Genomic DNA, 14,435 nt, shown 5'->3' on the forward strand with positions numbered 1-14,435 from the left:
ATTTTTGACAGCCGTATGTAATGATATACAAATGGGAAGGTGATGGAGTAGCAGAAAATTGACTGGCAAGGACAGCGTAATGTAGTTAGAGAGCAATACTTAGTAAAAAGCCATGGAGACTACGGCAGTGTTCCTGGAGCAAACGAGTAGTAGGACCACGGTCAGGCTGTGAAAAACGTAATGATACGACTCTGTGACCTTTAAAGCTACTTAGGGCATTCAGATGCTTTGGATTTTCAAGGCTCTATAGAATTACACAAACTGGTCATGCTTGTGACTTTCCTCCTAGGTTTCTGCAGTATTTAAACAGTTTGAAGAACCCTGAAATGGTTCACAAAACGGGGAATCAAGGGTTGCTCGTGTGCCTGCCTTGCAGAGTGCAGCAGACCTTCATGACCGGCTATGGAGAAGAGCCGAGCAGGGTCTGGGATGGCTGTACTGAATCTCCCCCGACACTGCCCCAGAGCTCACCGTCCCCTTGGAAAGGCAACGTCCCATGGGATGTGGGCGTCCGAGGGATGAGCCCCGGCAGCCCTCCCAGCCAGGCTCCTGCTCGCCCAGCCTGGGAAGTGGGATGCTGTCCCGGGAAAACAGGCAGAGAGATAAGCAGGCATCGTAGGAGCCGGAGGGGCTGGAAGCCGTTGTTTTCTGCTCAGCCCATTCTCTGGGCAAAGCTGCTGTTGAATAATAATGTCAGTCACACGCGAGGTACAGGGCAGAGCTGAGGTTGGGCTATTTAAATGATACTCGCGTGTGCCAAGAAAACAAACAGAAAGGGCCAGTCAAAGCTTTTCAGTGTCATTGACACCCTCGGACGTGCCAGAGCCGGGAACAAAGCCCGCATTGTCGCGGAGCACAGCCTGCGAGTCTGTTCGGAGCGGGCAGATGCGGGGTTGCCCACCCTGCTGTGCCGCGGCCAGTTGGCCACGTGGGGTCCCTTTCAAGGTGGGTGGCGAGACATGTCCTCCCGTGCAGCCCTGGGCTTTCTCCTGAGCAAGGAGGGTAAACAAAACGTGGCCTCTGTGTCCCCGTGCGTGCCAGGGGTGGCAAGTGGCCAGGCACTTGAGGGGGGATGCTGTCAGGGCAGGGGTGGCGAGAAGCCGTACGGCAGAGGGAACTCCAGCCCTGCCTCCGTGGAGGGCAGGAGCGGGTCGGCATGGGGTCGCTGGCCCTGACACAGGGTGCCCCAAGCGTTTTTGGGCAGGTTGCTGCGGAGCTTGTCTGTGTGCCCCTAGAAAGTGCCGAGCAGGCTCTGGAGGAAGGGCGGCAGCGGTTCGTTGAGGGACCTGGGGAGTGGGCACACGGTGCTGCTCGGTCCGGGCTGCAGCCCTCGTGCTGTGCCCCATTTCGCTGCTCTCGCCAGTGCTGGTCCCTCATCTGTAAACGGAGGATAATGTTTCATCTGCTTCTGGGAGCAGCTGTGGTCTATTATTTTGTGCGTACATGTGTCGCCCGTTCTAGCAGGGCTGTGACTTCTCTTAAAGCTCCTGGGCACGCCAGAACCGCAGGGAACGCGTTGCTTTTCAGGGGCACCGGGTGTTGGTGACCGTCAGGTGCAGCCTCAGGTCCCTGTGGGTTTGGCCGATTTGCTCCATCGCGGTACATGCAGCAAGGGAGGGAGGCAAGGGTTAAGCACGGGGCCCCACTGGAGAGAGGGAAATAACCAGTGTGGCAGGGGAGCGGGAGGGAGCCGTGGGGTCCCTCGCTCTGCAGCGAGCGCTGGGCTCCAGCTGCCTCCCATACATATGCTGCTCATTTTTCATACTGAACACAGCTGCCGCCAGCATCTCTTTCCTACCCCTGTTCCTGCCAGTTTTATGAGAAAAGAATAAAGAGGGGAAACATATAACTGCAGAGGTTCATTTGCCAATTGTCAGGCTGCCGGTGCATCAGAAATAGAGTCATCGGTCTGCTTCCTCCACCGCGCCGGGGCTGCGCAGGCATCTTTTCATTAGCAGCATTATTTATTCATGGCCCTCCCAAACTGCTCTCCTTTTTGGAACAAGGGACCTGCTGATGCTCCTGTTTTTCCCAGGGTGGCTTTGGCCTTGGTTAGCTCACTCCGTGCGCGGGTGGGATGGGAGAAGCTGCCTTTCCCGGAGACCTCAGCCTCTACCCCGGGGTGAAGCCCTTCCCTTCGCCGGCAGGCTGCGATCGATCAGATCAGCAAGGGCAGACGCGGGCGGTGGGGTCTGGCTGATGCCGACGGCTGCCCCTCTTTCTTTAGCTTGGTAATTAGAAGCTCTCACAGAGAGGGAAGAGAGGTCACGCATGGAGTGGGCCTATTAACCCTGTCCCTTGCCAGCTACCCTGCAGAGAAATGCCCTTGGAGCAGCTGCTCTGGTACGGGCTTCCAGCAGGAAGGCAGCCGAGGGGAGGGAAGATCCCCTTCCACCTCCGCTGCCCCACACGCCGGTGGGGATTCGCCTCCCATGGAAGGTTTGCGACTGAAAAACACAACGCTAGGGATTGAATTTTGTCTGGAAGTGTTGGTAGACTCATCTCTCTCATATGGCAATAAGAACCACCATGGCGGTTCCCTGTGCCCCGCGCCCTGCCAGAGGCAGGAGAGTGAAAGCAGGTCATATACCCACCAGTCCTTCTCCTGGTGCATCCTCACAGATTTTTGGCATTCCCAAGTTGACCTTAATGAACTGATCTTCTGCAAGGCTGTTCAATGCCATCTACTTTCAGCCTCCTCAGGCAATGAGTTGCACGTTTCCATAGCTGGGAGGACCTTCCCCTCATTTCCAGCCTCCCTAGAAACTGAGGGCTACCAATTTTCACGAAAGCCAGTTTACTTTGTGGTTTCAGTCAAAGTCCTTTCAACCTCATAGCTTTTCCTAGAGTCAATCTGTAGGTAGACTCAGCAGCAGTCTGCAGGATCCCCCTCGCAGTCTGTTGGGTCTATTGCTGTACTGACGCCAGTGATATTTATGGAAATATATGCAGAAGTTCCTCAGGCTCTGATGGAGCAGAAATAGTTTCATGGCATTATTTGCCCAAAATGCCACAGTTTTGAGTGCTGTATCCAGACAGTGAGAAGCTGATGTCAAAGTAACTGTTTACAGCAGGAGCTGATATGGCTTCTAGGGACAAGTGACTTAGCATTGCAGCACTGGGAGCATTAATGCAGCAATTTCGAAGTTTATGTATAAGCTCTGAGCTTATATCACCTCTGCCTTTCATCAAAGCAATGCCATAGCCCCAGAGCTGCTCTTTGATTCCATTTCTCCCATGCAGCAAAACAGCAGCCCAAGGAAAAGCAGGTAAAGATGAAAGCTAAACTCTTTGCCCAACCTTCTCTGGCTACAAAAGCCATTCCAGCTTTTATTTCAGATAATGGGAGGCCCTTGGTTAGTTTTCCCAGTTTCCCAGGGGCACTTCCAAGCCACAGGCAGTGGTGTTTGCTCTGCGGTGTGCAAAGGGAGGGGAAGTGGGTGTTTAAAGTGCTGACTTGGTGGTGGCGCTGGAAATGAAGTCATGTCCCAAAGGATGGGAATGTTGTGGGGAAGGTTTGATGGGTGAAAACCACCATGTTGTGACCTGTGACCCACCGAAACCCCTAATTGTGTGTTTAAAGTAAACCCCAGACTAGCGCTGTTCCTTTTGCCTCTGTCTTGGCAAGTTGCCTTTGGCTTCGAGGGCTCCTATCACTCATCTTGTGGTTAGCTGGTCAGGAGTCACCCTAGTAGTTAGGAAAGGAATGTTAAAGGCCTGTTGTGTAAACCAACCGCTGTCTGAACAGACTTTGTTTTCGATGTAAATCTGCTGCAGGGAATGATTTAACCTTCATTTATTCTTTTTTTTTATTATTTCATTAAATAAGATTTATACAGGTATAGTATTGGAAAGGTCATCCATCCCCTGAGCTGTGGGAAGAGCTCTGCGCATTCCTCCCTCTTCACTTTCCTGCTTTACCCCTTGTTTCGGGGTGGGAAAGCACAAAGGCTGGGTTTTGTTGCCTTCGTGGAAAGTTAATTTATATCTGCATGGTACACACAACCCCCTCAGCCCTCCTGCCCCTCATTCCCACACTTAATGAATCCTCCCCGCTCAGCAGTATTTCAGCTGGAGTAACCAGGAGCCCTGTTCAATGGTTGTGCAGCCTTTCCCCAAGGGATTGCATCCCAGCTGAGGGGAAGCAGGGGGTTATTCCACTCCTCTCCCTGAGAAAACATTAGATGACGTCTCTGGTGACTGCAGCAAGGACCTGGAGTTTGGGCTCAGGTTCTCTGGCTTGCTATGCTGCTAGTGATTCGCTCTGCGCTCTTTCTGCAGGCTGCTCCTCTTGTATCTCTGAAATGAGATATTTTATGTTTTTCTTGTTTACTGATATGTTATGAGGCGGAATGAGGGTTTTTTGCAAAGGTATTTAAGGTCCCATAGCAGCAAAGCATCAGTGATTTGACACACCAACATCGGTGTGCTCACAGTCATGCTCTGTTTATCCTATCAGCTAGGCTGGCCATCCAGCTCTGAGCACAGCATCTACCGAGAAGCGTCCCTAGTCACGTAGAGAAGACTTCATCCAGGCACGAAGGTTTGCAAGCCAAGGTGGCAGAGCTGGAAAGGATGTTTTGCAGCTTTCCTAACAGCAACCTGGCCTCCAGGGCTTTCCTGAACCCAGAGAACAGATGGCTGGGCTGGAGGCTGGGATGCAAGGACAAGGGACTCTTGTTGACATTACCTTTACCAGAGTGTCTTTCATCATTAGCATGTAAATGCCACCAAGCACCCAGGAATTATCCGTCTATGATCTCTTCATTAGAAGAGGCCTCTGATCAGGTTAATCGCACTTTCCCCGTGTGGAAAGGAGGATGCTGAGCAGCTGTATCCACCAGCAAGTAAAGGTAGAGTGAATTTCTGAGAAGGAAGGATGCTGCAAGCATCAGGTTTTAAGGGAATCGGCAGTGATTGCTTTGGCTCTTGCACAGAAATGCAAAGGCTGAAATAGCAGCATTGATGGAAGTAATTGAGACTAATGGGACTAGTCCTCTGCAGCAGGTGCCCTGGAATACGTGTGCGGTGGATGCTGGCTAGCCTGGGTCTCCTGCGGAAAGGAGGGGAGCGGTGGAAGCTTCCAGCCTGGTGCATTTTTTCAGCCTCTCGATGGTCTGCTCTCCCTCTTGGGAAGCAGAAGCCAAAGCGAGCATGGGGGAGGGTGGAGGAAATGTGTTTTAACAGTAAATATGGCCTTGTTATTTATCAATGCAGAGTAATTGAAGTAATTTCATGTCGTTTTTAAATGCAGCGCCTAGGGATCTAATCTATCTGTCTAATATTAATGGGTAATATTTGGTTGCCTCATTCATTCATTACTGTTTTCATTAAGACTCTAATCCCATTTAGGAGTCTGTTTGTCATTTTAAACTCCTCTGTTTTATCTTAGCCTGCCACAATCCTTTTTAACAACTTAACTGAATTCATGAGTTCTAGGCTAGCAGCTTGGGGGAAGGGGCCTCTGCTGTCTAGCATGTGGTTTTTATGGGGAGAGAGGAAAAACAGACGGCTGAAGGCAATTGCAAGCAGCAGGCACTGAGCTTTCCTGTGATATGCACCACTGAGATTTAGGTCTTTCATAACAGATCTCGATGTCTGCGTTTCAGAGCATGGAGCTCCCTTCTCTGACACGGGGAGTGCATTGACACCTGCTTTGAAGCCTCCATCGTTTCCAACCCAATATAAGAAGCTGCTTGGAGCAGGGCCGTTGTTTATAAAGCTCACGGTGTTTCCAGACGGACGCTATCGTTCCCTCCGAGGCATGCCCGCTTCCAGTCGTTATCGCATCGCCGGTGCTCCTTAACACCAACACCCGGGCAGTGCTGATGGGGGCTGCGGGGACGCATGCTGAAATGTCAGCCCCCCAGAACATCTGTGCTGGGGCAAACTCCGAGCAGCGCAGCCTTTGATTTCAAGGTGGAGCAAGCTGCATCGGTGCGGCTGGTACCCACTTGTACCGGTGCTGCTGCCCGGGGAGCGAACACCCCGCGGGAGACGGGCCCGGAGGGATGGCTGTTTGCTGCAGGCAGCAGGAGGGGAGATTTGTCCTGCTGTAGCTCATGTTGCAGATATTCCCAGCTGGACATCTCCCGACCGCGCCAGCTTCGGCCCTATGGACGGCATGGCCATTTGCTGTCCAAGCTTGCATGGTCTAGGGACAGAGTTAAAGCAAACCTGGCCTTTTTCTGCCTAAAGCCCGGCAGAGCATTGCACAGAAGAAATAAAGGGATTTCTATAAAGTGAACTGAGATCCTCTCTGAGGAGGAAACGGTGATGCCTGAGATGCCCCTGCGTGTGCCGGCCGGCGTGATCGCTGCAGACAAAAGTTAAGCGCGGAGTCAGAGCTGCGATCGGGGCGTTTCATGTCGCAGAGCAACCTCTTCCCACCGCCTGGTGCTGGGGGCTCTGTCCCCCGTCCTAGCTCGAAGCCTTGGCGGGGTCCCTGCGGTGCTGCCGGGCATCACCTGTAGTGCCGAGCAGGCAGCGGAGCCGGGCATCCCCTGCGCTGCACGGCGTCCAACTCTTAATTAGAGTCCCGGGGAATCGAACCATTGTGCTGTTAATGACTCTCTGGCAATGTTCTGACTAAAACAGTAATTTTAATAAGCGCAGCCCAATTGCAAGTGTTCGTTGAACACCTAATTACATCGGTTATAACTCCAAAAGTATTCCGAATTCTATTTTTGCCACTTCCTTGCAAAACAGATAGGGAAAGAAGAGCGCATTTTATAATTATTCACCTTAATTAATTTTCTGAGCTTCTGTTAAAACTTTTAAATGGCTGCAGGGAGTGCGCTACGAGTTACATGGCAGCAAGGCAAAGCACTGAACGCAGAGGCCATGAACTGATGCGAGATAAAAGTTTACTGTGTTGGATTGATCCCCACCTGAGCCCAGAAATTTTGGAAAGCTGCTCCCCTTTTATCCTTATTAATTAGTTCCCCTGAGGCCTGGACTAATCAGTGCCGCAGAGGACACTGCTCATTGGCTGGGTGGCCGTGGCAGGGTGGTCTCGCTGAGCGGCGTCAGAAGACGGTGCCAACGCTTCAAGAAGCCACTTCTGATGGCAGCGGTGATGTCCCCTGGCAGGGATGCTTGGATGTGCCACGCGGCCGCGCCGGGCACATCCCCCCCTCGCCCTGAAATCCGGAGCAAGCCTAGAGGGACCTCCCACGGGCAGCGGGAAGGTTTTGTCACCGTGGCCGGTGCCAGCAGCACACGGAGCTGCTGCGGAGGATCTCCCGCCCGGACGGAGCTGCTCGGTGGCAGCGCTGTGCGGCATGCCTGGAAAGAGCCTGATTTCCAGAAACTCGCTTGAACTTTTTTTTTTTTTTTTGCAGTCAGGAACAAAAATGCAGCTCCCCTGAGGCGTGGTGGTTTTCCAGGGGAGGAAACGCGTGGTTGTATTGCGGCATAACCAGGTTTTTGTGGTGGAGACCTTTAGCATCTCATTCCTCCTTATTAGTGTGTGTAAACATTTATCACATTACCCCCTTTTCTTGTCAAGTGGAGTTTCTGTGGGTCAGTTCTGTGGGAGAACAGAGCAGTTTAGTGTCCCAGACGAGACAGACGCTCTGCTAAGGACCCTGTACTCCCCAGCTGCGGTGCCTGCCGTGTGTGGGGGGGGGCACCGGGCTCCCCAGCCAGCACCATGCGGGTCAGGAGCAGCGCGGGACACGGCCACCGCGGGGGAGCTGGGCAGGAGCGAGCGTGTGGTTGCACCTCTGTGGCTGGGTTTGACCTAATTATTCAATCCATAAATTTTGCTGCGTTTGCTGGTTCCAGAAACCTGTGTAAATACTTCAGCCAGTGTTTTTATTTCTACGCTGGAGACGAAAGATTCACTTCCTAATCTTGCACATGCACAAGGTTTTCCTGCTGGCCTGCTCTCCGGTAGCAGCGGACACATGTAGCTGATAGAGGCAGCAGCCCGGCCGTGCATCCCCTGCCCCTTGCTTTCCAGATGCAGATGGTCCGTGCAAAACAAAAGGGAGAGCTGACACTGCCAAGCCACTTTGGAGTGGTGGCTGTCCCACGTACACTGGCCCTGGCGTGCTCGGGGCTAACTCCGAGCATGGAGCGGGCACATGAAGGGCAAGCGCAGGATCCCAAACACCGTGCACAGCCCCGAGGGCTGCAGGCGATGCACAGCTGGGATCTGAGGGGGGGCGAGGGACGGGGACACCCAACCTGGTCAGTGCCCGTGCCAGGCGGCTGGTACTCTGCCCCTCTACCACCTCCTGCACGAGTCCGCTCCGCAGCAAGCAAGCGGCATCGTCGCCTGCCGAGGGCAGAGGAGGAGCTGCCAGATTGAACAGACCGAGCGTTCGGTGGACGGTCGCGGGCGGCCCGTGTTGGAGATGAAAACCCATTTCTCCTCCTCCAGGTTTACATGACGCTGTGCTGCTCCTGGGAGCAGGGATGGGATCTCTGCCTGGCGCTTCGTTATTCCAACAAATCTCGCTCAGATATTTCATACTGATGCAATGACTAACTCGAGTTGTGGTAAACCACAGGAAAGCATTTGTCTGCAGGAGCCTGTGTGCCAGAGCATGAATCTGCTCCAAGCCCGACTCCTGCCGGCTGCTGCTGGGTTGGATGGAGGAAACTCTGGCTTGAGGATGATTTTACAGCTTGATCGAGTCTTACTTTGGGGTATTTGCTGTTTTTTCACTCTTTCTTGCTTTCCAGAGGAGGCTGCACTTACTTTCCTCACCTCCCTCAGGAGCCTAGCACTGTACATGGAGGGTAGCGGGGAGTCAAGGAGACAGGTATGCTTGGAGAAGGTCTGATTACTTGCTAAGAAAGCCAGCCGGACTCCTCTGCTCAAACACATCTTGTCCTCATAAGATGCTAATGAGGTTCTTATAGCAGTAAAGCCAAACTCATTGAAGAGGTTGCTTGGATCAGAGTTTAAGGGGCTTTCTCCGCATGCATCTGCAGCACTGTAATTAAATAATCCCTTTGTAGCCATGGAAACATTGTCTCTGTGTCCTCTCCCACTCGCTGCTTTTCTGCCAAAAGTTACAGGCGTTGATTTGGTTCTGACAGCCCTTTGGTAGCTCTGATAATCCTTTCTCTGCTGAGCGGCGTGGGAGAAGAGAGACGGGTCCTCCAGTAGCTGCTGTACCTGTCAGGAGAACTCCCCCTCATCCGCTCCTTCCCTGGGTGCATACCTTCATCTGTTACAGGGACTAATGGCTGTGTCCCTGATGGAGCAGGTATTCCTGCCTTCGGAGGCTCAGCAGCACTTTGAGGATGCTCCTCAAGGCTTTTCAGTTAAAACGCTCCCCCTTTGCCACCTTCCCCCATGTCCTGGCTGCTGCCCCGTGCAATGCCCTGGCTGCATCCCACTCACTGCTGGGTCTCCCGTGCTCACTGTGGGCATCAGTCGTAGCGTGTCCGAGACCTCCACCAGCTCTGCTCGAGTCAAGAATAAGTCACTTCCAGGTAGGACTTTTCACGCAGCCTGTGGCAGATTGGACCCACAACAAGCACTCCACAGCCCTGTGCGCTGGTTTTTTCCTTGGCAGAAGCATTATCATGGTTGAACAGTTCTGCATGAAGACACAGGGAGGAGAAGCAGCGGGAAGAAGAGCCTGTCAAACTTTTTACAAGCCTCTGAGAAAGTTTGACTTTATTTTCCCCAGCTCTGTCACCCTGACACGTTAACAGCTGGAACTGATGAGTCGTCCTTGCTCCTTCCCACACTTTTTCATGTCTCCTGCAGCAGCACAAAGTGGTGTTTTTTCATGAATGAAGGGAAGAATAAAATCTCATTGGAAAGTTCATCAACTTTGGGCTCCTGCTCACTGAGTGATAGATAGCTTTAATTACATTGAACTAGTTGGCATCTCTACTACACTCCCCAAAGTCATTAAAAATAGATTTTCTGTTTGAACTCCAGCACCCCGAGGGGTCTGCAGGCAGTGTGCCGTGGCGGTGGGACGCCCTGGGGGCTGTCTCCAGCCAGGGAGGTCAGAGGCCTGTGCTGGTAGCAGGCGTAAGCTATGGAAACTTTGCTTTGTTTGTTTATTTTATGTATTTATTTATTTGGAACTGGATTCTCGCACTTATTTTATTTTCTCTGGGGGCTGGCAGAGTTTGAGGTCATGTGTTTTGGAGAGTCTGTATTGATTTTTTTTTGTTGTTGTTGATGTTATGGGTCAGGCAGTCAAGGAAAGCAGTAATGAGACTTTATCATTTAATTATTGAGAAGCAGGTTCATAAATAGGGAACTGAAAAACTCAGCAGCAGAGTTTCAGCATGGACAGAAGGAAGAAAGGTAGCAATTGGGCTGGAGGGAGGAGGGCTCTGCCCTCAGGAGTAAGGAAATTCCCCAGGAGTGTTCTTTTCTTAGCTGTCGTCCTTTACGCTGGTGCTCCTCAGCTCTGATGGATTGCTTTATCGCTTTGCATTTGCTGCGACCACGCTGATGTGGAGTGCCCGTCACCTTTTCTTATCCCTGAAATGAGTTGCTGTCTGCTTCAGCAGAGGTATCGTGGCCTCGCGGGTGTCTCGGGGCTCTGCAGGGGAGCAGCGATCTTGCAGGCGAGGAGGTGCAGGATTTGAGGCCGCATTTGGAAAATTCCTGCATGCCTCTGCTTGGCTTCAGCACCTCTCACCTCGTGCTTCTGGGAGCTGGAGCAGAAATCTCAAGGCATCTACAACTGGCATCTGCTTTTGAAGCTCAAGCTTGGCTGTGAGGTCTGCTGGCGCTCCAGGATGGGGCTGGAGTCGGGAGCTGTGCTCCCTGGGTGCTGCAGGACCTCGTGCTCCTGCTCTGCGGATAAGTTCATCAGCTCAGGCAACAGCTTTCTAGGGGCTTAGTCTGGGGTGGGGAATACACTCTTGAAGTGGTGATAGACCTTCTCAGATGTTTGCTCTGAGCGCCAGGAGCATTCCTCTGACCTATCTTCTCTAATGTAAACAAAGAAAAGTATTTGCATTTAAAAACTAAATACTGAAAACCAAAGCCCTTTCCAAATAAACCATTCTGCTGCACACAGAGCCGCCCCAGGGGCTGGCGAGGATGAGAGAGCAAATAGACCAAGCTGTGACAGATGGGAGTCACATTGGTTATGCATAGCTGCGAGGTGCTGGTGCCCGCTGGGATGGGGATGCCGGGATGAGGATGCCGCGAGTGCCTGTGGCCGTCGGAGCAGGGCTGGGCAGGCGGGACCCGGCGGTGGCCACAATTTGGGGTTACTGAGTGGGTGCCTGATGACTGCACCCGCTCCCCTGCCTTGGGAAAGCCGTGGACCCGCAGAGCCGGCCCCGCACAGCTGGCAGGCAGGATCTCTCCTTTCTCCCTCCCTGCCCTCTCCGCTGCCTTGCCGTGGGCAGCCGCCTCCCAGCTGCGGGCAGCAAACCGCTCCAGACTTCGCTGGTTCTGCTGTATCTGGTTACCGACAGAAACATTTCGTTCCTTCCTTGAGCCACCTGTGGCTGTAAAATCCGCCGGGGCTGATCCTCTGAAGCCTCATTCCTCCTTGGCTGTGGAGCTGAGCTGCCGGCGTGGGCAGGGGCTCCTTCGAGGCTGAGCAGGATCCGCTCCCATCGTCAGGAATGTTGGCGTGCTGCCGTGATGCTTGACGGCCGGGGATGCGGGCAGCTGTGCTTGTGACAGCGATGGCCCCTGCCGCTGCCATACCAGAGACCATCAGCAATCCCTCTGCCGTCTTCCCTTTTATTTTCCCTTCTGGTTTTCCTTTCAGTGCTCTTCTGTCTCATTTTCTTACTATTTCCTTCCTATTCAGCTGCTGCTTTGCCTCCACCCTCTCTTTTTCCTTTTCCTTGATGGCAGCCAGTGGCCGAGGAGGGCATGGGGGGAAGTTCTTGGACTCGGGAGTCTGCTGTTCGTTCCCTGCCCCGATCTGTGTTGGTTTTCCTTCCATCTGCAGGTACTGGTGTTCCTTGTCTTCCCTCCCCAGTGCAGCAGTTCTCACGCACAAATGCTTTGGTCTCATAATGATAATTAGGCTGGCAGAGAACAGTTTAAAAATATGTAAAGCCAAGAGAGTGTTTCCAGCCTGCCATCAGGAAGAGTAAGGGCATCTGAGCTTTACTTCTGTACTGTCTCTGAAGGAAATATACCTTTCAGTCTTCTGTGTTTGCAATATGGATGGGATAACATACAGATATGTCCTAATTTTAATGGGATTTCTCTTGTTTTTCCATTAAAATTAAACATACTCTTTCGAGGGTTGGAGTATTTTCAGTATTTGGATCGTGGATGGCAAGGGTGGTTGACTATGCGTTAGTGCTGTGAGAGCTGGGCAAATACTGCAAAACCCCCCAACTTTTTCCATGCATGCAAATATTCATAGAGTTGTAGACTCACAGAATGTTTTGGGTTGGGCGGGACCTTAAAGATCATCTCGTTCCAACCCCCTGCCATGGGCAGGGACACCTTCCCCTAAACCAGGTTGCTCAAAGCCCCATCCAACCTGGCCTTGAACACTTCCAGGGATGGGGCAGCCACAACCTCTCTGGGCAACCTGTTCCATTTAAATGCCTTCTGTTCATAATCTTTTTGAACTTCTTCATTTAAACATTTACTTGAGTATTGGAGCAATACGGGTTTTCTGGCATTAATTTTTATGAAGGGTGAATTTCAAAGTCACGGGCATAAGTATTGGAGGAAAAGCTGATGGTTTATTCTCCTCTGAAGTCTTAGACCTTCCTCCAGCCAGGGACCACGGGGCATATCCAAGCAGTCGGGGCTACAGAAGTGCTGACCCAGAGGCCCCCTCGGGACTCTGCTGCCCTAATACTGTGCTTGGTCGGACCAGGTACCCCAGCTCAGCCAGTGCCAGCCCACCCACGCGCCTCTGCCAGGTCTGCTTCGGTCACCGAACACTGAATGCTGCAAAGGGGAGAATGGTGAAGTTCTCTGCCCTGCATTTTGCAGGCATTACAAAGAAAGGATCGAATGGTCCTATTTGTGACTCTAGGCATTGTTCAAAATTTCTGTGTGATTTTTAAAGAATTATCATGTGGAGAAGCCACAGCTTTCTGAGCAGAAAAAGAACCCAAATGCTTAACATAAAATTATCTGTAACGAACTGTTATTCATATAATTCAAATCCTCTGTTATTTATAGAGTGCTGTGAGAGCATCCAGCTCCTCACAAACATGAAACAAGCCCTGAGCTGCATATAAATCACAGGGACAGATCCTGTCAAGCCTCACACTGTGGGTAAGAGGCAGGGGATCAGCAGTGCCTGATGATTTTGGGGCTGTCCTGACCTCTGGGGTGGGTGAGAGCCGTCCACCAGCACGGCCTCAACGTGCTGGGCAGCTTTTTAGGGGAAACCCAGTGACCTCCCTCACCGTACCCTGCGGCGGCCGGTGACTCCCGTGGGGGCTGCTGAGAGCCACCACGGCTCCGTGGGCTGCTCGTTTGGTTTGAAAAACATGCCTTTGCTCCTAGGCTCCCATCCAGGAGCAGTGCAACGTCTGCATCTCTGGTCTGCGCTGGGAAATGGCTGGGTCATTACTGGTGATGGGGCGGGCACGGGCACGGCTGCAGCGCCGGGCAGGGCACAGGAGCGCGGCACACGCCGTCCGAGCCCGGGATCGGCCACCCCGGTCCTGAGAGGGAAGAAGCAAAGTAGGTAAAATCACGTCACGTGCGGCCACCCAAGTCACAGACAAGACCCTGAGAGGGCACTCCGGGTGCCGTTTGCAGCCAAGGATCAAACTCAAGCCCTTTCTTTACACCTCTGTGCTATTCCATCACCCTGCATTTCTCTTCTCCATTTCTGATGATCTTTACAGCCATCGCAGGCGAATTGCATGCCTGGCGTACCTGGCTCTGCCTCTCGCACCCCTCGGTTCCAGCTCCAGGGCTGCTTTGCTCTTAGCATACCCCGAGCTGTCCCGCGCCTGTCCCGCGGACTTCATCTCGGCGAAAAAAATGCCCAGCCCCGCGGATCCACACGCAATTTCTGTTTTAGGAAAAGCTGTTAAGTAGGGCTGAGGAAACAAGAAGAATAGCAGCCCTATTGGTGTCGTGTTTAGAGAGGAACTGCGTTCTCACTGTGTCAACAGCACTTGGCGTGAAAGTGGCCGTTGTTTGGTGAGACACTGCTCCTTTCACCCCGCGCGCCCCAGCTGCTGGGAGCCGGGCGCTGTTTTGACGGACAGAGCGAGTGCAATGCCGACAGTTGTTTTAATTTTCAGCCAGTTGCAGGCATCGCTCCTGGGGCCCGAGGGGAGCGGCCAGCGCTGCAGGGTGGCTGTGCCAGGGACAGCAATAATTATTTGCAGTATTTGATAACAGAAATGTAAGTACATTGAAGAGGAATGGGCACCGGCAGGAGCGGTGCAGGAGCACCGCGCTGCGGCATCGGGACAGGAGGTGGAAACGTTCCGCGCCCGCCGGCGGTGGCAGGGCATGGGTCGGAAAGGTTAAAGTGGAATTTCTT

The 14,435-nt window shown here is 52.8% G+C and overlaps 1 protein-coding gene across 2 annotated transcripts in view; it reads left to right on the forward strand.

The window, feature by feature from the left end:
- The window catches only part of PLXNA2 (plexin A2), a 189,235-nt gene that overhangs the window by 97,512 nt on the left and 77,288 nt on the right, over positions 1–14,435 (forward strand). The window lies entirely within an intron of this gene.

This window comes from Haliaeetus albicilla, chromosome 26 (genome assembly GCF_947461875.1).
Source record: "Haliaeetus albicilla chromosome 26, bHalAlb1.1, whole genome shotgun sequence".
NCBI classification, from domain to species: Eukaryota; Metazoa; Chordata; class Aves; order Accipitriformes; family Accipitridae; genus Haliaeetus; species Haliaeetus albicilla.